This window comes from Lissotriton vulgaris, chromosome 3_1 (assembly GCF_964263255.1).
Source record: "Lissotriton vulgaris chromosome 3_1, aLisVul1.2, whole genome shotgun sequence".
Classification (NCBI taxonomy): Eukaryota; Metazoa; Chordata; class Amphibia; order Caudata; family Salamandridae; genus Lissotriton; species Lissotriton vulgaris.
In genome coordinates this window covers 1,042,184,842-1,042,207,882 of record NC_141689.1, presented here as the reverse complement: position 1 = coordinate 1,042,207,882, position 23,041 = coordinate 1,042,184,842, and the positions used below count along the sequence as shown (strand labels likewise).

The 23,041-nt window shown below is 45.7% G+C and overlaps 1 protein-coding gene and 1 pseudogene across 1 annotated transcript in view; one reads left to right on the top strand and one right to left on the bottom strand.

Moving 5' to 3' along the window:
- MLLT3 (MLLT3 super elongation complex subunit) overlaps nt 1–23,041 on the bottom strand; it is a 637,380-nt gene that overhangs the window by 323,050 nt on the left and 291,289 nt on the right. The gene's annotated exons all lie outside the window — the stretch shown is intronic.
- On the top strand, nt 19,512–21,237 carry LOC147727371 (uncharacterized; annotated as a pseudogene).

Here is a 23,041-nt window from a genome sequence, read left to right as displayed (position 1 = left end):
CTTGCTAGCTCCTTGTCTATTGTGCTTGTGTTTAGTTCTACCCCTTTGCTGTTACGGCCCTGCGTGTTCCTATTTGATCGCCAGGATCCGTGGACTCAGCTGACTACCTAGGTGGCGTTTCTTGTTCACTGTGAATTTTGTCTTTGAGTTACATTTATAACATCACTATAGGTATTAGCTCCACAGACCCTGCCTTTGCATGCATATCCTACATGTGGGTATTTGCAGTCAGTATCTGTAACAGCAATTGCGGGTAAGAAAGTTACTGGGCTTCAGTCTTACCATGTGGAGCTCCAGAGTGCTTTACCCCACACCCCCCTTTATTGTTAATGTTGTATTATATATATGTCTTGGACGTCCGTCCTGGGTGTAGTTAGTCTGAATGCTAAATTGCCTTGTGAGGGCCCTTCCTTTCTGAGTCTTACCCGTCTTGTTCACTAGCACAGGCTTCCCCTTTAGATCCCTTTTTCTCCTCTGACTCCCTGTATGATCCTGGGCAGCATTGTACTCCTCCTTTCTGTGTACGTCTTCTACCCAGTTCCCAGTCTTTGTCTAAGTCCCTGACTGTGTTCCCCACATAGTCCCGGACAGTCCCTGACACAGCTCACACTGGCTGAAATCCCGAACCAGCTCAAACCAGCTCAAACTGGCTGGAATCCCGAACCGGCTGAAACCGGCTGGAATCCCGAAAGAGCACTAACTGGCTGGAATCCCAAACCAGCTCAAACCGGCTGGAATCCCAAACCAGCTCAAACCGGCTGGAATCCCAAACCAGCTGAAACCGGCTGGAATCCCAAACCGGCTCAAACCGGCTGGAATCCCAAACCGGCTCAAACCGCTGGAATCCCGAAACCTGCTCAAACCGGCTGGAATCCCGACCCGGCTCAAACAGGCTGCTACCCTTGTCCTCTCTGCCCTTAACAGGCTCAAACATGCAACTACCCTTGTCCTCTCCGCCCTTAGCTGAGACGCCCTAAGCCTGGCTTTTTCTATAGCCCTAGTAATCAGGTGACCCCTTCAGCCAATGGGAACCCTAGCCCTAACACTACCCAATTACAACACTAGCCCTAAAATCTAGAACCAATAGACCAGGACCTTACAGCCAATTTCTAGCCCTAGTCCAAGCACCCAATCAGTTAAAAAACCCTGATCTCTACGTCCAATTAAAGGCCTTAGCCCTACCAGTAGTCCCAACCCAAGTCCAAGCAGCCAATGGCACAGGTAGCCCTAGTCCCTACTTTCAATAGAAAGCCTAACCCTACTCTTAGTCCCACAACTTGTCCAACAACCAATCACACTGGAAGCCCCAAATAGCTACTTCCAATTAATGGTCTAGCCCTAGCCCTAGTCCCACCCTACTCCCAACAACCAATAACCTAGGAAGCCCTAGTCCCTACTTCCAAAAGAAATCCTAACCCTAGCCCTAGTCCCAACCCTACAATGATTGTATCACAGACCCAGAAACCAATCAGAACTCCCAAATACCCAACCAATGACCCTAACGCAATAGAAACACCAGATACAACCACCAATCAGTGTACACATGTGCCAACCACGAGCAGATCATATAAGGTCCCAGCGACCTCAGACAAGGTTTGCTGCCCAGGGAGTTGGAAGCTGCTTCTCCTGTTTAGACTCTACTAGGAGTCAGACAGGCTCAATCCACACTTTGGACTTCTGCATGTAAAGGCTTCACTAACTCGAAATCTAGCAATACTGTTTGAATAAAACTTTACTCCCCCTGCTGGCCAAAAAAGGACATGCACAGGCCCCAGTTAAGTACAGTTTAAACAGCTCACAGAAGCACCCTCTGATGTAGAATATCCCATTTGCTGGTAGGGTGGCAGGGGGGCTGGCATCCCTGGCTTGTGAAAACAAAATTGTGGCTGGGGGTGCACTGTTTTAACACACAGGTCTTAGCACAGAGCAAAGGAGAAATTTGGAGGGAAAACAGATTTGTCACCAAGGAATGAACGGGACAAACTACAGAGGTTGGACTGCAAATCCCACAATTCAATACAGTAAATGCAAGCAATCATGGGCAGGGAAAACCACAAGTTTCAAACAAAAAACATGTGATAAAATATGCAATCACAGGCAGGTCAAAACTGCAATTTTAAACTGTAACAACCACATGCAAAGACAGTAATCACTTTTTTTCAGTTCTTCTGGAAATATTCCAGTAGTTAAGGAATCTTGATTCTTCTTCTTACTGGAATGGCAGCAGAGGTTGTTAAAAAATTGTCTTGAAAGTTTGTGGCGGACAGGGGTGAGAAACGCTGACAGAAGGCCTGCTTGCTTTGACCAGGTCCATAAGTTCATTGTGTGAGATGTGTTGGAAGGAACGGAGAGGTTTGATTAGAGCATTCTTGGATAGTTGTTTTGTACAAGGGTTAGTGTTGGTGCTTTGTTTCTGTTTTAAGTACGAGTCCAACGTGTCTGCTTTGACCGTGTAATGATTTGCCAGTTTGTCTGTGAAATCTTGAGTAACAGGATGAGTTCCTTCTAAGCAATTTAGTTTTCGAAATTCATTGAGTATTTTATAGAATTCTTTATTTGCACATTTAGCGTTTTGAATTCTGTCTGAATAGTACCTTTTCTTAGCTTTTGATAGCCGACTTGTATAATCTGTTAATTTTCTGTAGGTGAAGTTTGTCTCGTTTGGCGTTTGTTTTGAGCCAGGTAAGTTGCAGCTTTCTAATTTGTTGTTTTATGTCTTTTAGTTCTATGTTTCGCCAAGGCGCTTTTTTCTCTTTTGTTCTGTTGTGTGGTTTTGAGTGGTATCAGGATGTCAAAAGCTTCCAGTAGCCACTCATATACATTCTGAACAGAATTTATTGTTTCCAGATTTATACTGGATGTTAGTTGTGTTTCCAAGTGTTCCAAATTGAGTTTGTTCCACGGCCGATAGGTGGATGGATGTAAGGTAATTTTAGGTGAGTCGCTTAGTGTTGTTTTATGTTGGAAAGCATGCAGGTGGTGGTCTGACCATGTTACTGGAGTTATAGTTTGAAAGGTGCCTAGTTCGTATTAGCAAAAATTACATCTAAGATATGTCCAGCGGTGTGTGCCGGATTGTGGACAATCTGATGCAGGTTAAATGCTTCTAGGCCGGTGAATATTGTTTTTGGATGGGTCATATTGGTTTTATCAAACCAAATGTTGTGGTCACCCAGAAAACTTAGAAGTCCCTGTTAATCCCAGTAATGGGCAAAGCCTTCCTGTGGCTTTCACTATAGAGGAGGTCTGGCTAAGGGAATAGTTTTTCTATATATTGCTAGACATTATACAGATGCATCACATAAGCTAAGGAAGATACTGAATTTCAAATCAACAGTTAAATGTGACGGACAAACACTTGTAGTAAAGTTAAAAAATATAGAATTTATTGCTTTCCTCCCACATGGGTTACAATCTAAAACAATGTCATAAATTCATTAAAAAACCACAAACCGTGGTTCACATAGTATATTACGATCAAAAAAATGGTTAAAAAGACAGTCAAAACAGTCTAAACAGTCGACGCAGCGTTTCGGTGCTTTCTTTCTTTTGACACCTTCTTCAGGACATTTGGACTATTGACGCCATATTATTCTGTGTCATGAAACAGATGATTTTCAATGGGTTTTCTAGCGGGTTGCTAGCTGCTCAGGTTATTCAATTTCCTAGAGCTTTACAAAGCAACCGTGGGCTTTTATTCACACGAAGGAGCCACCGTCAATGAGGGGGAATTCACGTGGTCTTTGGACCTGTAGGTATATTTGTACTTTTCTGAAGAAACGTTCCGAACGTTTTGAATTGCTCGGGTTCTTTTGAGTATATTCTTTGAACATGAGCCTATTGATTGTAGAGCGGCCTCCCTGCTCCTCCGTGTAGTCGTCTTCTGGGTAGTGGAAGAACGCATAGGTTGGAGTGTATGGTTATCAGGTTTGAAACTGTGTCTAGAAGTGCGTCTGGGAATGTTGCCTTGCTAGGTGGAGGTCTGTAAAGGAGCAGGAAGTTACAGGTGGAAGATGTTGTAGGATTACATCTTGTAAGAAGAGCCACACAATTCTTTATGGAGATGTTGTCAACTTTAGTGATATGTATTGTTTGCCTGAATAAGACAGCTAGACCAACTCCTTTTTTGGCAATACGATTTTGGGTGATTATTTGATAGCCTAGAGTAATGGCTTCATGCAGGACTGGAGCCATATCCTCTCCCAACCATGATTCGGTTATGAATAGTAGGTCTGGTTTTGCATCAGTGAGAAGGTCGTAGGTGTGATGCTTGTTTTTAGAGAGGGATCGAGCATTTATTAGTAGACAGTGTAGAGAGTGGCCTTTGGTGATAGTGGGACTTTGTTTTGTAGAAGAGTGATCAGTATTTGTGGGTGTGTAGCAGGTGTGTTTTTAGTGCTGGTATTCGCTGTATTAGGATAGCAATCGTGTAGCTGTTCTGTATCGCGTTCCCCATCCAGCATGCTAAGAAGACATTTTGATGGGTCTGCATGTGTATGTGTTGGAGATGGTGTTTGAGAGTGAGTTGGAGTGCTGTGTTGCTTTTGTGGTGTAACATTGTTGTGAGGTAGACTTGGGGAAGCAAAGTTGTGAGGTGAGGCATGTTGCTTATATTTTTTGCGTGTGTTTAAGGCAGAAGGTGTATGAGTCAGGGGAGGTGATACAGCATGTGGGTCATGTCGTAATGTTCTAAATTGTCCAATGGATGAGAGGCGGTTAGAAGAGAGGTGCTGTATTGCTGTATCTGTGTTAGGTGTGGTGGAAGAGTGAAAGCTTGGCATTGGAGTTTGTTCCTTTATGTGGTTTGAAAGGTGGGTATATGTATGTATTTTGTGATGGTAAGTATTATGAGGTGTTGTGCTCTGAAGATCTTGTTATGCTGGTGTGTGCGATATGTTTTGCTTTTGAGGTGTAGTGAAAAGAAGTGCTGATGTATAGGTTTCATGCACTGGATTTGGTTGTGTAGTATTGTTTGTGAGAGGAGGTTGTGACGTAGAGGGGGTGGTGATGTGCTTATGAGTAGAGTGTAGGTTGTGTGTAGGAGGGAATAAAGTAGCCGTGAGAGTGTTCATCTTAGACTGGTTTGTTTCAAGAGTTACAAAGTGTAGTGGTGTGCAGTGTGTGTGTGTTGTGTGTTAATGTTATTATGGTAGAAGGGAGAGGAGGGTGTTTGTTGGACAACTGATGGAAGGATCATTATATGTTTGTTATTGATAAAAGGTGGTCTGTTAGGTGTAATTACAGCAGGAAGAGTGTGTCTGAATGGGATGTAGTTATGTACGGAGTTGATTGGCGGTGTGTTAGTGATCAGTGTATTGGTAAGTGGTATAGGATAGAGTTGTGTACTGTTTGTGGGTGATGGTGGATAAGTGTGGTAGTTGGGATAGTAGGGTGTGTAGATGTGGTTTGGTTGGGTTGGTGGTGGATGCTGGTACATTAATCTGTGCATAGTGTTGTGCGTGGTGTACATTTGGTGTGAGTATGTTGCTCTGTTTGTGGATGTGGAAGGTGTGGGCTGGGAATTTCTAAATGAGAAGGGCAGCATTTCTGGCCCTAGTCCCGACCAGGATCAAACCGGCTGGAATCCCGAACCGGCTCAAACTGGCTCAAACCGGCTGGAATCCCGAACCGGCTCAAACTGGCTCAAACCGACTGGAATCCCAAACCGTTTCAACTCGGCTCAAACCGACTGGAATCCCAAACCGGTTCAACTCGGCTCAAACCGACTGGAATCCCAAACCGGTTCAACTCGGCTCAAACCGGCTGGACTCCCGAACCAGCTCAAACCGGCTGGACTCCCGAACCAGCTCAAACCGGCTGGACTCCCGAACCAGCTCAAACCGGCTGGACTCCCGAACCAGCTCAAACCGGCTGGACTCCCGAACCAGCTCAAACCGGCTGGACTCCCGAACCAGCTCAAACCGGCTGGACTCCCGAACCAGCTCAAACCGGCTGGACTCCCGAACCAGCTCAAACCGGCTGGACTCCCGAACCAGCTCAAACCGGCTGGACTCCCGTACCAGGTCAAACCGGCTGGACTCCCGAACCAGGTCAAACCGGCTGGACTCCCGAACCAGGTCAAACCGGCTGGACTCCCGAACCAGGTCAAACCGGCTGGACTCCCGAACCAGGTCAAAACGGCTGGACTCCCGAACCAGGTCAAAACGGCTGGACGCCCGAACCAGGTCAAACCGGCTGGACGCCCGAACCAGCTCAAACCGGCTGGACTCCCGAACCAGCTCAAACCGGCAGGAATCCCGAACCAGCTCAAACCGGCAGGAATCCCGAACCAGCTCAAACCGGCTGGAATCCCGAACCAGCTCAAACCGGCTGGAATCCCGAACCAGCTCAAACCGGCTGGAATCCCGAACCAGCTCAAACCGGCTGGAATCCCGAACCAGCTCAAACCGGCTGGAATCCCGAACCAGCTCAAACCGGCTGGAATCCCGAACCAGCTCAAACCGGCTGGAATCCCGAACCAGCTCGAACAGGCTGGAATCCCGAACCAGCTCGAACAGGCTGGAATCCCGAACCAGCTCAAACCGGTTGGTATCCCGAACCAGCTCAAACCGGCTGGAATCCCGAACCAGCTCAAACCGGCTGGAATCCCTAACTAGCTCAAACCGGCTCAAACCGGCTGGAATCCCTAACCGGCTGAAACCGGCTGGAATCCCTAACCGGCTGAAACCGTCTGGAATCCCTAACTGGCTCAAACCGGCTGGAATTCCGAACCGGCTCAAACCGGCTGGAATCCCGAACCTGTTCAAACCGGCTGGAATCCCAAACCGGCTCAAACCGGCTGGAATCCCAAACCGGCTCAAACCGGCTGGAATCCCAAACTGGCTCAAATCCCAAACCGGCTCAAACCGGCTGGAATCCCAAACCGGCTGGAATCCCAAACCGGCTCAAACCGGCTGGAATACTAAATTGGCTCAAACCGGATGGAATACCAAACCGGCTCAAACCGGCTGGAATCCCAAACCGGCTCAAACCGGCTGGAATCCCAAACCGGCAACTACCCTTGTCCTCTCCGTCCTTAGCTGAGACGCCCTAAGCCTGACCTTTTCTATAGCCCTAGTAATCAGGTGACCCTTTCAGCCAATGGGAACCCTAGCCCTAACACTACCCAATCACAACACTAGCCCTAAAATCTAGAACCAATAGGAGATCAGGACCTTACAGCCAATCTTAGCCCTAGTCCAAGCACCCAATCAGTTAAAAAACCCTGATCTCTACGTCCAATTAAAGGCCTTAGCCCTACCAGTAGTCCCAACCCAAGTCCAAGCAGCCAATGGCACAGGTAGCCCTAGTCCCTACTGCCAATAGAAAGCCTAACCCTACTCTTAGTCCCACAACTAGTCCAACAACTAATCACACCAGAAGCCCTAAATAGCTACTTTCACTTAAAGGACTAACCCTAGCCCTAGTCCCACCCTACTCCCATCAACCAATAACCTAGGAAGCCCTGGTCCCTACTTCCAAAAGAAATCCTAAACCTAGCCCTAGTCCCAAACCTACAATGATTGAATCACAGACCTAGACACCAATCAGAACCCTCAAATACCAAATGTCCCAGCGACCTCAGACAAGGTTTGCTGGCCAGAGAGTTGGAAGCTGCTTCTCCTGCTTAGAATCTCCTAGGAGACAGACAGGCTCAATCCACACTTTGGACTTCTGCAGGTAAAGGCTTCACTAACTCGAAATCTTCCAAAGAGGAAGTTCCCAGAACCAACTGATTTTCCAACCTTACTTTCTCTGACCTTCCCCACTTCAGGAACAGCTTACCTATATTTTCATGAATATTAAGAGTCAGGAGCACGGGTAGCTGGACCTTCAATAGTTCCTGGTCCCTCTTTTTGATTAACTGTATCAAACAAATTCATGTAAATGGTACACTGACAACCTAGTTAAGTAGTGGGAGGAGAATTATATTGAATCTGACTAATGACAGGCCTAAAATAAAGCAACTACTATAATCATACCACATGTCCTACACAGATATGCAAAAATGTCAGCTATACTCTAGAACACAGGAATGTATTGTATTGTAATTGCAAGTATATAGCTCTTACTACCCCTGATGGGGCGCCAAAGTGCTTTTTCGGCGAGTAGCACGCTACTTCGGAACAAAAAAAAAGGATAAGTGGTGAATTAGTCTGGCGAAATGTGAAATAATTTGAGCTGAGGACATGTTAGTTTGGTATTTGGATTGAAAAGGAATAGTGGAAGGATTAAAGAGGGAAGGGTCAAGAGCTTTTTTTTTTTAGCTCATGACAGTAGGAGGGGGATTCGGATGAGTAAAGGGGAGGTGGAGGGGGGGAAGAGTCAGAGGGAAGGGTTTAGAAATGCTTGTTTTGATTGATCTGAATAGTAAAAGAGGAATTAGATGATGCAAGGAAGGGTAGAGGATGGAAGAGTCTAGAAAGAGTTATTTTGGGCATCATAGTAGTGGTATGAAGTTTGGGATTAAAGGGTAGAGGATATATTGATAGAGGAATAGGTTAGTTCATTGGAAAGAGTAGTACAATGAAGTTTGAGACGAGTCAGAGTGGAAATAAGGAATGTATTGAAAAAGATATGGGGTAGTGCATTGAATATGCTGAATTAGAAGCAAAAGAATAAATATAAAGAGAAATAAGTACATGGAAGGTATTATATATCCCGAGCACTGGAACCACTTTCAAATGCCACACACACGGCGGCTTCGGCGAGGAAAGAGACGCAGACCTCGTCGTTTTCTAGGCAATGTTCTATCTTTATTCAAAGAGACCCCACACACAACGCGTTTCGAGCTCTGAAGCCCTTGATCACGTGTATCCCAGTGAAAACGCCATCTACCATTTTAAAGTGCAAGTAACCACACTCATTGCAGAACATCACAGGTCACATGATGGTATCTATGGAAATCAGACTCAATTGTATAACATTCCACATAGCATTTGGGGGTAAAAAAATAGCACCGTTTGATAACATCTATATATCATAAAACAAGTCAGTGCTAGATATTATATATATATATATATTATAAATATGAAATCTATACAAAAATATATCCTTTTAAACACTTTTTTTGCCATTTCATAAAAAAAAGAGTTTTCTTTAAATATATCACATCTTTTGCATTGATTGGATTTTTAGTAAAAATCACATCTTATTGGGTAAATCCAATTGCCCCCTGCAATTTCTAGATCATGCAGTCTGTAAAAAACAAATAACTGGATAAATCCATGTTGCAAACATGTGCTAAACGAGACATCCTATATACCTATTATTTTTGTGAAAAACCCCATTTTTACATATATTTTTTTCTGTTTTTTATAGAAAGTGCAAACTAAGTGCGTACTGTGCAATATAGTGCACATAAATATAAAGTGTCAAAGGTAGATGATATATAAAAAGATCGAGATCTGTCATTATTATTCTCCAAGTACTAGTGTCCCCTCATTATTGACTACCAGTGTCAAAAAGAAGAAATTCATGACTCTACTAAAAACCACAAAAAACAATTAAAATCAGATCAAAAGAGGGAAAAGAGAACTGCCTAAATTTATGCTAGGCGGAAATCATACAAATAATCCAAGCCTATCCACATCACTACATAAATAGGTCATAATACAGAAAACATGAAAAGAATACATGAAAAATCATAGGAACCCTGCGCCAAATCATACTACTTGTTCTTATAAAAAATGGCGCATATCTTCAATCGTATTCAAACCATTGGGCCATTTGTAATCAAACTCCAAGATATATTCCATTTCTAACTGCCGGAGTAGAAGTTCTCTGTTGCCACCCCTTCTTTGTTTGGCCACAGAGTCCACAACATAATATGAGAGGCTGTTGATATCGTTAGCATGAGTTTTTTTAAAATGTCTGGCCACAGGATATGTCACATCACTGTGGAGAATGGCCCTTATGTGCTGCAAGATCCTGACGTGCACCTGTAGCTTTGTACTACCAACGTAGTTAAGTCCACAGGTGCACGTCAGGACATATACAGCACATTCAGTCTTACAATTAAACGTTCCTTCGATTTTTTTTAGGAGTGGTGCTGAATGGAGTAGAGTATGTGGACATATTGGGACCAAATTTACAAGCTCGACAGGTGGTACACTTTTTGAACCCATTCATAGGTTGTAGCCAGGTGGTGACCTTCTTTATTTCTGGCGAAGCCCTATATAGAACTGAGCCCATAGTGCTACTTCTCCTAAAGGTAATGATAGGTTTGTTCACTACCCTATCTTGGAGGACATTATCTGAAAGCACAATTGGCCAATGTTTGTTAATTATGGCCCTCACTTGCCGCTCCTCCCTGTTATAGGTCATGATAAGTCTAGGAGTATTAATGACTTTGTAGGCAGCAATTATATCAGGGACCCTTGGTATATCAATTTCGGATTCAAAAAGACTAACTCTAGATCTGGTCACGGCTTTGTCCATTGCCTCTTTCAGAATCCTATCTGTATACCCCGTAGCTTTTAGTCTGTCCATTAGCTCATCTTGACAAGCCTTAAAATCATCTTCATTGCTGCATATATGTTTCAACCTAAGAATTTCTCCGTAGGGAATGCTAGCAATGAGATGCTTTGGATGGGAGCTGTTGGCGTGTAGGGTGATATTGCCAGAAGTAGGTTTTCTATACAGAGTACTTTCAATTTTGTTATTGACATACAGCCGTACATCTAAAAACTCTATTTCGTTCTTATGGATATGGGAAGTAAACTTTAAATTAAAGATGTTGTGATTAATCTTACTTATGAAGCTCAAAGCCTCCTCTTCACTCCCTCTCCAGACGATGAACACATCATCAATGTATCTCAGGTATGTTGTGATGTGTGCCTCAAACTCTGCCTGATAGGTGGTTTTGAGGACCCGCTCCTCCCACCAGCAAGCATGCGTAACTGGGGGAGAAGCAGGCCCCCTTTGTGTGTATATATATATCTATATATCTATATATCTATATATCTATATATCTATATATATATATATATATATATATACACATATATATATATTTTACCTACTGGCGATAGCCAGTAGGTATATATAGTTAGGATTTTTTCTCTATGGGACTTTTGAAAATTCTATGTCTAATAACTTTGGCGTTTGTGGACGGAATCGGCTGAAATTTTCAGGAAAATGGCACAGTTTGTTTATGAGCAGCCCCTGAAAATTTGGGGGGGGGGGGGGGGGGGGGGGGGTTCGTTAAGGGGGGGCCGAGAAAAAAGGGGGGTCCCAAAACGCGTTTTTCCCATGTTAATTTCCATAGGGCGTTTGGCCTCACTTTTAGCTCGAACGGCTGAATGGATTTACACGAAACTTGGCAAAATTGTAGGGGCTGTTAGCCCGATGTGCCTTTGCTGGGTCTCAATATATGTGCTCCAGTGGATTTTGAGAAATTAACGTTTTAAAAAATGTATATATCTGTGACAGCGTCCCGGGTAGCGCTCCAGATCGCGTACTTTTCACGTAAAGGAGCTTTGCGAAGCCGATTGGCTCGCCGGTGTCTGTCAACATTCTAAACAGTCCGGTGCGGCCGCCATCTTGTCTCTCGGTAGGATCGAGAGAGAAGAAGAGGTGAAAAACGAAAGGCGAATTTAATGAAAGGGGGAAGGTAGACCCCTCTTGACCCCCTAGGAATGATGTTGGGGTTATTAAAGGGTCCCGTGGGGCAAATAAAAAAATATTGATTTTTTTGCGGTAGAAGCGCTTCCCGGTTCGCAAACCGGTAGCGAAACGGGAATTCGCCATTTTGCGTTTCGTTTTAATTAAATTACAAGATGGAGGAAAAACAATTTGAGAAATAGGTATAAGGGGGTACGGGAGACGTATCCTGACCCCCTATGTTTTCTGAGGGTGGCTGAGGATGCTCATATATGTTGATACTTGTCTTCCAGCGGCTGCGCGTGAGGGTTTTTTTTTTTTTTTTGCTGCGTGACGTCTGTTAACGTTCGATTCGAAGGAAATCAGGAAGTGTATAGGCACCATATTCAAACCAATGAAAAGTTTTATAAACAAGTCACATGACCTGTTATTAACGCGACAACACAGGTCCAGAATATAGTCAAAATGTCTCCACCAACCAGCGGTCGGAACACAACCCCTTTCAGTAGTCCAAAAAGTTCTGTAAATTGACAACAGAAGGGACAGGCAACAAGAACCATCACTCAAAAAAGGGGAGGGCAAGTTCTTTTCTACCGGGTCACGTTGGGGCTCCACCGGAACTGATCGAATTGGTAGTCTACAGTGTTTCTGGATGTTTCAGATTGAAGCTGGCGTCAGCATGAGAGCACCCCGTGGCTACGTCGTGGCCATTCCGCGAGCAATCATGGCAGTCGCTCACCACCGGAAGTCTGCGGGAGTCGGGGGCCCGGTGACTTTTGTAGAATCTTCAAGGCTGAGGGGACGCTTTAGGGAATGGGGTCCATGCCCTAGCAGTCAAGCATCCGAGTTCCAAGGTGTCCCAGGGCCATTTTAGTGGACCAGGCCTAAATCCGAAGAGCCGGCCGCCATTTTGAGAGTCCTGTGGCAGCCGCCTATCACTGCACTGCAAGAGTGGGCGCAATTCAAGTGGATGGTGGGCGAGACGCTGTAGCCGGAAGAGCGGGCGCAACTCAGCTGGTTGCGTAAAGCGCTGGGGTGTATCTGAAAAACCTCCACCTGGCGCAGGTATATGTGATGGTCGGACTCGGGCACCGCAGGACGTGTCTTCAGGTCGAACGGATTGTGGGACAAGGTCCAGAATGGAAGAGTCACCAAAAGGCAAAAAGTTCCGCTTGACCCCGGGAGCCGGCCGCCTATGTCAGGGGCGATCTCAGGCCACACCAGGGCAACAAGACTTGGGGAGGGGGTCGGAGCCAAGCGCCCCCTCCGAGTCCACGCCATCTCACCGCCCCTCGGGGGCCTCCATCAAGCGGTTTAGGGAGGCACCGCATCACATTGTTTTCCAATGCAGTCAGGTCCACAAACGGCCCTCACTTACTTTAAGAATAGTGAAGCTGCAGCAGGTGCAAATAAGCTTCAGACAGTGTTACAAGCGCTGCTCAGAACTCTGAACTATGGCACCCAACATCCAGGACTTATGCCATTTGAGCATGGCAGTGACATCGAAGCAACTCAGGGACCAAAACCATGAACGTACACTCACGTATGAAAATCTTACTATTGATGCTTGACTGAGGCCAAGGAGATCAGAGTGCATGAGTCTCATGCTCGATCGATTGAGCTAGCCGGATCGGGCAACAAAAAGTATAAAATAGTTATGTAAATAGTTATTTAATAAAATGTTTTACCCTGTTACTTTGCTGGTGTGTTGTATATATTTATAATATTTGCATAGGGTTTGTCGTTATTTTGGGCGGGGTGGGTGGCGGAGTCGAGCTGTCTTGCAGCCATCATGGTGTGGAGCTCAGTTAATTTCACTAGTTTCGTATTTCTCATGAGGGGTTGTTGTTAATGTTTCTATTTTAGCGAGGTCAACAAGAGATCCCATTAGTGGCCTACTGATTTTGCTCGATTCCTTTTGTTTTTTAAAACTATTTTTCACTATCTGCAAAGACTAAACGGAATATTGCGAATCTGTGCTTGTTTGTAAATAGAGAATTAACCAAAGAGAACCAATTCTAAAATAGTAAATGCTTGGATAACAATCAATCAAATGGAGAGAGAAGCAGGCACGACGGATTACAACGGGGGCAAAGGCCTGCGTTAACTACCCTTCACTATCTGCAAAGAGAGAGTACTCCTAAGAGAAAAGAGGGGGGGGGGGGCAGCGTTTCAAAGCACATCAGTGTGCATAAACACGAAAATGTTTTTACCTATCACGTATTTGACAGCTTTTGATATTTGCTATTAAAAAACGATTGAAATTCACTGAAAAAACCATAGGTTATAGACCATATATAGTTAGGAATTAGCATTTACAAAACCTTGAAAATTCACTGAAAAAACCATAGGTTATAGACCATATATAGTTAGGGATTAGCATTTACAAAACCTTAATTTACTCGCACAAAACCATAGAAATTCGCATATATAGTTAGTTGCAATAACTATATATCGCGCACCCGCAATCCACTGCTGATGATGTCACATATTACATCATTCATGACATGGTCAGTGACATCACTGATGACATCACTGATGACATCATCCAGTGACTGTATGTTTCTGTAAAGTTAAAATATGTCTTACATATTGAAGAATGAGTGGATGTATAAGTGTCTGGATGAAGGATTTAGTAGGTGCATGACTGACTGTATGAGAGAGTGATTAAATGTGTCTCACTGAGAGCATGGGTTAGTGACTAAACTGTCTTAATTTGTGCATCATTATATCTGTTGTTCTGTAAACTGCTACATGTGTTGATCAGTAGCTATATGATTAACTATATGGCTTATTGATTGGTTGCCCAAGTATTTGTATGGGAGAGTGAGTGTGTGTGTGGGTGGCTGGGAGGTGTGTGACTCTGTGCATAGATGTGTGAACAGTTGATTCACTAGATGTATGGGTTCAAAACTGCATGTGGAAACAGCTGTATGGGTAGTTGACTGTGTGCATGAGTGTATTGGTGAGTGAATGGATATCTCAGTGCTGCATGTCAAAGTAAGTACATATGTAAAACACAGTACATGTGAGAGTTGACATATATAAATTACTGTGTATAAGAGCCAGTGAATGTGTGAGTGGCTGCATGGATCATTGAAAACTTGTATCAGTGATTGTATAAGAGAGTAAATATGTGTTAGAATATGTTTGAATAAGTAAGGTGTGTATAACTGTATAGTTGAGGAAATGGAGGTGTGATTGAATCTTTGCATGACTGACTAGGTGTATGAGTAACTCCATGGATGAGTGACAATCTGTGAGTGTCTGTTTACACTGAGTGTATCTAAGGTTATATTAGAGTCTGAAGAGGTTCATCGTATTATCACATGAATGATATCATCAGTGATGTTGTCAGTGATGTCATTTGAGTTGTCATCAGTGATGTCATCAGTGATGTCACTGACCATGTCATGAATGATGTAATATGTGACATCATCAGCAGTGGATTGCGGGTGCGCGATATATAGTTATTGCAACTAACTATATATGCGAATTTCTATGGTTTTGTGCGAGTAAATTAAGGTTTTGTAAATGCTAATCCCTAACTATATATGGTCTATAACCTATGTTTTTTTCAGTGTATATATATATATATATATATATATATATATATATATATACACACACACATGAGGAAGGTAATATATGAAGATTAAAGTTGCATTTAATAAACTCAGACTTTCAAGTATTATAGCATAAATTAATTTGTTTTTTTAATTCAATAGTGAAGCAATTATAGTTGTAATAAAATATTTACTTATATACATGTTAAACATGGAATATTGTAACTATAAGTAATAAGTACATTTGTTAATCAGCACTAACTAATATCTATATATTCAGAAACAATTTTATATGCTTTGTATAAACAATACACATATGTAGGTACATCATCGAAAGCCATAATAAATGCTAATATACAAAGAGATATGCTGTATATTTATTTTGGAGTATGGTGATTATGTGCGCAAGAACCAAATCTTGAGTAGTCTTCTGAAGATAAGGTGTTTACCCATGGATCTTATATTTGAATGATAAGAGTTCTACTGTTTGGTTGCTTGAACACAGAAGGATGTGCTACCCATCGTTTTTTTCTTGTACAGTGGGATTTTGAGGTGAGCTGCCACTCTAGAGAGTGGATTACTTTGTTGAATGCATTTTGTGATTTTATTCCTGATGAAGAGGGATCCTGCTCCATCTATCACTTTGTGGGTGATACAAAGTAGCTTGAAAGAGGATCTTCGAGCAACTGGTAGCCAATGTAGGGCTTTCAAGGTAGGGGAGATGTGGACTTGCAGTTTTAAATGCAAGAGTAGTCTGGCAACCGAGTTCTGAATCCATTTTAGTCTTTTCATAGTTGTTAAAGGTGATCCGTGGCAGAGGCTATTGGTGTAATAGATTTTGGACAGAACAAGAGAGATGGCAGCCTGGACTTTTTGTGGAAATCCCAGGTGGGGGAAAATGCATCACAGAGTTTCTATAGTAACAAAGCATGATCTTGCAAGTTTGTCCACTTGGAAATTCATTGATACCTTGAAGTCCATGGGTATTACAAGGTTTCTTACTACCTTTGATACTTTAGGCAGTGTTCCCAGATCATCAGGCCATGCGGCGAGTGGGTCATAATTTTTTCAGTCGCCACACGTGAGTATTTCCATTTTGGAAGCATTCAATTTGAGATGGCTCCACGTCATTCATTGATCCACGGCTCGGAGACAATTAAAAATTGGTGAGTTTCCAATGTCTTTGGGGCATTCCAGTTGAAGGAGTATTTGTGTGTTATCTCCAAAGTTATAGTGCGTGAGGTGAAATTGATTGATCAGTGCCAGTAGTAAGTAACTTCATGTATATGTTGGAAAGCATGGATGAGATGATAGAGTCTTGAGGGACCCCTGCTTTTGTGAAGTACGGTTTGGAAGAGGATGGGTGGGTATGGATGACATTAGTTCTGTTGTGGATGTGATCCAGTCTAGAGCAGTCCCCTCTATGCCAGCTTCGTAGAGTCTTTGTATCAGAATGTCATGGTCAACCGTGTCAAAGGCAGGTGAGAGGTCCAAGAGACTTAGTGCACAAACCTGCTGCGGTCAACTGTGTTCTTAAGGTCATCCCAGACAGCAAAGTAGACAGATTCTATGCCTTTTCCTGGATGGAATTCTGTTTGGAAGGTTGAAAGTATGGCATTATCTTCATAAATTGTGACATCTGGGCAAATACTGCTCCATCAATCAGTTTGCCTAGGAAAGGTCTGTTTGTAATCGGTCTGTAGATGTCAGGGTTCAGCAGGTCCAGGTTTGTATACTTTAGTAATGGGTGTATGCATGACTTTATTTCTTCTGGAAATATTCCTGTAGTTAAGGAATTATTGATGATTCTATGTCAGGAGCGGAGGCTTCTGATTAGGCTGTCGCTTTCTCCTTTATTGTACTCCAGCAGCCCTTAAAAGGTATCAACATTCTCAAACAAAGCTACATTTCCCATGAGCATCAGTGGAAATGGAAAATGTCCCAGTAACTGTCCAATCCCGGGCCAGGGCTCCTCATATCTTCCCCTGCTGGCACTCTATCCTCCTCTTACTTCGCTGCTCCAACAGCATACAGATGAGTGTTTTTCTTTACTTTCTGCCTGACTCTAGATTGTTAGCGATTTATTTGCTGAAATGTACAGGGTCGCGCAGGCTAACACGCTGATGTTTTTCCCCCTGGGGGGTTGAGTTAGCGACTCTGTGTGTGCGCCGTGGGAGTGTTTTCCGCTCCTTTCGCGGTTGTGTTTACTATAAGGCTCTGTGCATGGCGGCCTCCCGCTGCTAGGGGACCGCGCGTCCTTCGCTGCCACTCTGAGGAGCTTTACCCCCCCGAAGGGCGCGAGGTGTTGTGTTCCGCTTTGTACTCGCGTTGGGAGAGGCAGCTCAACAGACTCGCGCACCGCGGGGGAGGACTGGTCTGGGGTCGTGTTACTAACTGGGCAGCGCTAAGACGTAAATACGATTGCAGAGCCCCTGCCTGGAGCCTGAACGCCCGCGAGGCGGGTAAGATATTGGGCACGTTTTTCGGGACCGGCCCAGGCAGGCTTCATTGTTCAGTGTCTCATAGCAGAGGCTGTTGGTCTCAGTTTTCCTACATAATTACCCCGCTGCGGTGGGGTATTTTTTCAGGGCTCTGTCCTGTCATTACCCCCTAACTGAATTGGCTCCTGGGTATTGCGCAGAGGCACTATGGAGTATGAAGAATACTACGAGGAGGAGGAAGAGCAGCAGGTCATGTACCTGCCGGTGGATGACCACTTTTGCCAAGTTATGGACTCTTAAATTTTGAAAGCAGTGACGCGGGTAGTGACACCCCTAGAGAAGAAGATTGATCAGCTGCAGGCACAGTGCCAACCCCTCGGCCAAGGGGCAGACCTTTCGGGGCAAACTGAGCCCATACCTCCGAGCCAACCAGACGAGTACCACAGAACCCAAGAGGAAGTGTCCTGCGGACGCGGGGGTGGACTCCGACACATTCTCAAGCTTAAAGATGGCTTTCTTAGACTCGAAAACTACTGAGACCCCTTTCGACCTCAAAGGAGGCACCGACTGGAGGCCTGGGGGGGTGGGGGGGGGGGGGGAGGGTTTTGGGGGTTCAGGACGATGCGGCCATAGTTGACCCGGACGAGTCACCCCAAACCTCGGATGGGGATGGGGAACCAGAGAGCTTGTGGCTTCCCGCCCAGCCCACCCAGGAGTCAAGCTCCGACCCCAGTTCAGACATGCTCAACCCTGACGAGATGCTCCACCCGCACTCAACTCACTGGGTTCCCGCTCCCAAGGTGGCGGCATACATGGCGGCCAGGCTTCGTAAGCCTTTGGACCAGGAGGTGCGTAGTTGTCTTCGGGCAGAATGCCCGCGTCCCACCATGGAGGGTAAAGTTACGGTTACCCCAGAGATTGACCCCAAGATGTCCACCTTCCTGACAAAGTTTGTGAAGGACCCCAAGAAGGGCATAGACCGCACTTGGAGGGCCTGTCAAGATAAACTCTTGGACACGGTGGGGCCTTTGGCGAAAATCTTAGATATGGCCGAAGACGCCAAGGCCTCGGGATCCCTGATTTCCCCGGAGACCCTTTCCGGTTGGGCGCAAAGAGCGATCATTTTCCTGAGGAATGCGAATGTAGCCATTTCAATGGAGAGGAGAAGATCTATTCTAATCAAAATAGACCCGAAGTTGGGGGAACTAGCCACATCTGAAGCAGGTCCGATGGCGGAGGGTAACCTCTTCGGGGACCCGTTTGTCAAAGAACTGGGTAAATTTGTAAATACCTTTAATTCCCTGGACAAGGCCCAGACGTCCGTGAAACGAATCTTCACGCCACGTGTATTTGGCGCAGCCAGTCGTGGAAGGGGCCGCTCGTCTGGCAGACCCTATAACAAAGGCTCCTACAAGCAGAGCGACTCTCACAGGGGTCAATACCAGGATCCTGGCACGTTCGGAAAACTTCGACCAGACCAGAGGTTATCCCCGCCGCCGTGGTGGAAGAGGAGACGGCGGCTACAATAATCACAAAGGTGAGACTTCAAAATGTGAAGGGCCTGAAAGTGGGGGGCAGACTCCAGTATTTTCTTCAGGCATGGACTTCGCTCACCTCCGACGCCTGGGTCTTACAGACCGTCGGAGGGTTCCAAATAGAATACCAGGGACTCCCCAGGCAGTCCGCTTGTCCCAGACCTATCGGCTTCACGCCGGACCAATGCTCTCTGATAGACAAAGAGGTCGCGGATCTCCTACAGAAAGGGGCTATTGTGCAGACGGATCTGCACCCGCGAGGTTTCCTCAGCAATATTTTTCTTGTGGAGAAGCAGGACGGGGGATATCGCCCAGTGATAAATCTCAAGGACTTCAATGGCTGGCTTATCTACCGCCATTTCAAGATGGAGGGCATTCACCTCCTGCGGGATCTACTTCAGGAGGGGGACTGGATGGTCCGGCTGGACCTGAAGGACGCCTACCTCATGATTCCCATCTTCGCTCCCCACAGGCGTTTTCTTCAGTTTCAGTGGGGTAAACAAATTTACGAATTTGCCTCCCTTCCTTTCGGACTGTCGTCCGCTCCGTGGTGTTTTACCAAGGTGCTGAAACCGGTGGTGGAGCGCTTGAGCACGGAGGGCATCCGTCTTATAATTTATCAGGACGACATGCTCCTCCTGCATCAATGTCCACGGAAGCTGCTGGCCCACCTTCAGAGTGCGGTCAACCTTCTAGAGTCCTTGGGGTTCATAGTCAACCAGGCCAAATCGGACATTCTACCATCGCGAAGGATGCAGTTCCTGGGTTTTCTGATAGACTCAGTGGAAGCCACCTTGTCCCTGCCTTCTCGGAAGTTGTCCAAGATCAGGCACAAGTTGAGACGCACCCTGGCACGTCCGACGATCCTGTTATGACATCTGGTCAGAGTTGTGGGTCTCTTATCGTCATCCATTCAGGCGATATTCCCTGGGCCCCTTCATTACCGGGCCCTTCAGCGCCTCAAGGCTTTTTATCTCCGCAAGGGCCTTACCTACTCCCAGGTCATCCCACTCACGGAAGAGGCGAGGACGGAGCTTCGATGATGGATCGAGCATATGGACGCTTGAAAAGGTCGGGCGATCTTAGGTTCCAAGCCGGATTTGGTGATAGAATCCGATGCCAGCGGCCTGGGCTGGGGAGCGCGTTGCGGCGCTGTTTCTACAGGCGGAGTATGGTCATCCGCAGAGAAGGGTCTTCACATCAACTGTCTGAAGTGGATGGCGGGGTCATTTGCGGTGAGGTGTTGGACGAAAGACAGGATTCAGTGCTGTGTCCTTCTAAAGATGGACAATGTGGCGGTGGTGCGCTACATCAACCACCTGGGAGGAACCAGGTCCAGGGCTTTGTCCGACCTTGCCCGGACTCTATGGGAGTATTGCCTGTCCAACGAAATATCCCTGTCGGCGGAGCACCTTCCCGGCTCAGCCAACCAAGTGGCGGACTGGTGGTCTCGCCATTGGAGAGACGCAAGCCTATGGCAACTTCGCCCGGATGTGTTCAAGGCGATCGGAAACAAATGGGATCCGTTCTCAGTGGACCTTTTTGCTTCCCGTCTGGACGCCCAGCTGGAGCGCTATTTCAGTTGGCGGCCAGACCCGGAAGCAACGGCGGTAGATGCGTTTCTGCAGGATTGGAGCAAGGAGAGGGGCTATGCGTTTCCCCCCTTTGCGATGATCATGAGAGTGTCAACCCAGGTGAGGAGACAGCAGGTGGATCTGGTGGTGATCACCCCGATCTGGAGATCGCAAGTTTGGATTCCAGTTCTGATGGAACTTTCCTGGGATTTTCCAATCCCTCTACCCCGCGTTCCAGATCTCCTCAAGAGTCCTCAAGGGGATTCTCACCACTCCTGGCCACAGGCAACCTGTGTCTGATGGCCTGGCGGGTTACAGGCAATGCTGGCAAGTCCCGGGACTTTCGGAGGACGCTGCCACACTGTTGGCCAAATCCTGGGCAGACGGTACCAACAAGAGATACCGATCAGCATGGTCTCGGTGGTGTGGTTGGTGTCTGCGACTACAGATTGATCCAATGGGGGCAGACATTGTCCACGTCCCTAATTTCTTAGCCTCACTGGCGAAGGAGGGTTAGGCGTACAGATCAATCAATACCTTTAGGTCGGCCATCTCGGCAGGTCATACCCCGGTGGATAACCACCCGATAGGGGAACACCCTCTGGTTTGCAAACCGCTGCGGGGGATTAGGTTATCAGTTCCTCCGGAACCTCGCTATTCAGTTTTATGGGATGTGAATAAGGTCCTTAACTTATTTCGAGAGTGGCCGGCCAATAAATACCTGTCGAGGAAACAGATTTCAGCTAAGTTGGCAATGTTGCTTTGTCTGATTTCGTGTCGCAGGGTCTCAGATGTGAGAGCCTTGGACCTTACAGGTAGTGTCTTGACCCCGGATGGAGTTACCTTCCATATCTCTAGACGTACTAAGGGCGATTCCCAATCTATCTCGTATCCTGCATTCCCGGATGTCCCAAAGTTATGTGTGGTTAGGGCACTGAAGGACTATGAAGTGGCAACGGTTGATATACGCCCACAGGGCGTCAAACAGCTGTTTATTACTCTTACTAAACCACACAGGCGGTTTCATCCCCTACTATTGCGAGATGGGTACGATGGGTTATGCAGGAAGCTAGCATAGATATTTCCCAATTTGGAGCTCATTCTGTGAGAGGGGCAATGGCGTCTAAAGCCTTTTCCCTGGGGGCTCGTCTGGAAGACATTCTGAAAGCTGCAGACTGGTCTTCAGACTCCACCTTCAAGGGATTTTACTTTACGCCAGTAGTGTCTCTAGCTTCATTGGTGGTGGATAAGCTTTGAACTAGCCTAATCAGAAGCCTCCGCTCCTGACATAGAATGAAGAATTTCCTAGCTAACGTACAGGAATGTTTCAATTCTATTAAGGAGGCGGAGGCGAGGATCAGCCCACCCTGTCTTCATTCGAACCCTTCCAGAATTGCTACGTTGGGACGGTAAGTAAAATCTTTGTGATGCAGTTTCCCTAATATGCTGTTGTAGGCGATGACGCCCTTATGTCGATTGACTTGCTCAGTGATGCTATGATGTTCCTATGTTGATTGACTTGCACAGTGATGCTGGCTGATGTGGTTGGAAGCTCACTTCCTGGTGCCTTACTTAATCTGCTTGTACCGTAGGTTCCGAGACGGGCAAACAGGACTAACGGACGAAGGACTGTGGCAGTGTCGCAGGAAGAAAGAGGAGGATAGAGTGCCAGCAGGGGAAGATATGAGGAGCCCTGCCCTGAGATTGGACAGTTTCTATTTCCATTTTCCCTGATGCTCATGGGAAATGTAGTTTTGTTTGAGAATGTTGATACCTTTTAAGGGCTGCTGGAGTACAATAAAGGAGAAAGTGACAGCCTAATCCTCGCCTCCGCCTCCTTAATAGAATTGAAACTTTCCTGTACGTTAGCTAGGAAATTTTTCATTCTTCCTACTAGTGTGGCAGCAGAGGTTGTTGGAAGAATTCTCTTGAAGGTTAGTGGTGGACACGGATCAGAAGGGCTGCCGGCAGGCATGCTTGCTTTGACCAGGTCCATAAATTCATGGTGTGAAATTTTTTCGAAGGAACGGAGAGGCTGGGTTAGAGTATTGTTGGATTGTTGTTTTGGAAAAGGGTCAATGCTGGTGCTTTTTCTTTGTATTAAATAGGAGTCCAAAGTGCCTGCTTGGCAGCGTAATGATTTGCCAGTTTGTATGTGATATCTTGAGTAACGGATGAGCTCTTTCTAGGAAATTTAGTTCACGAAATTCAGTGAGAATTTTACAAAATTCTTTATTTGCACATTTAGCGTTTTGAATTCTGTCGTAATAGTACCTTTTTTTAGCTTTTTTGATAGCAAACTTGTATGATCTGTCCAGTTT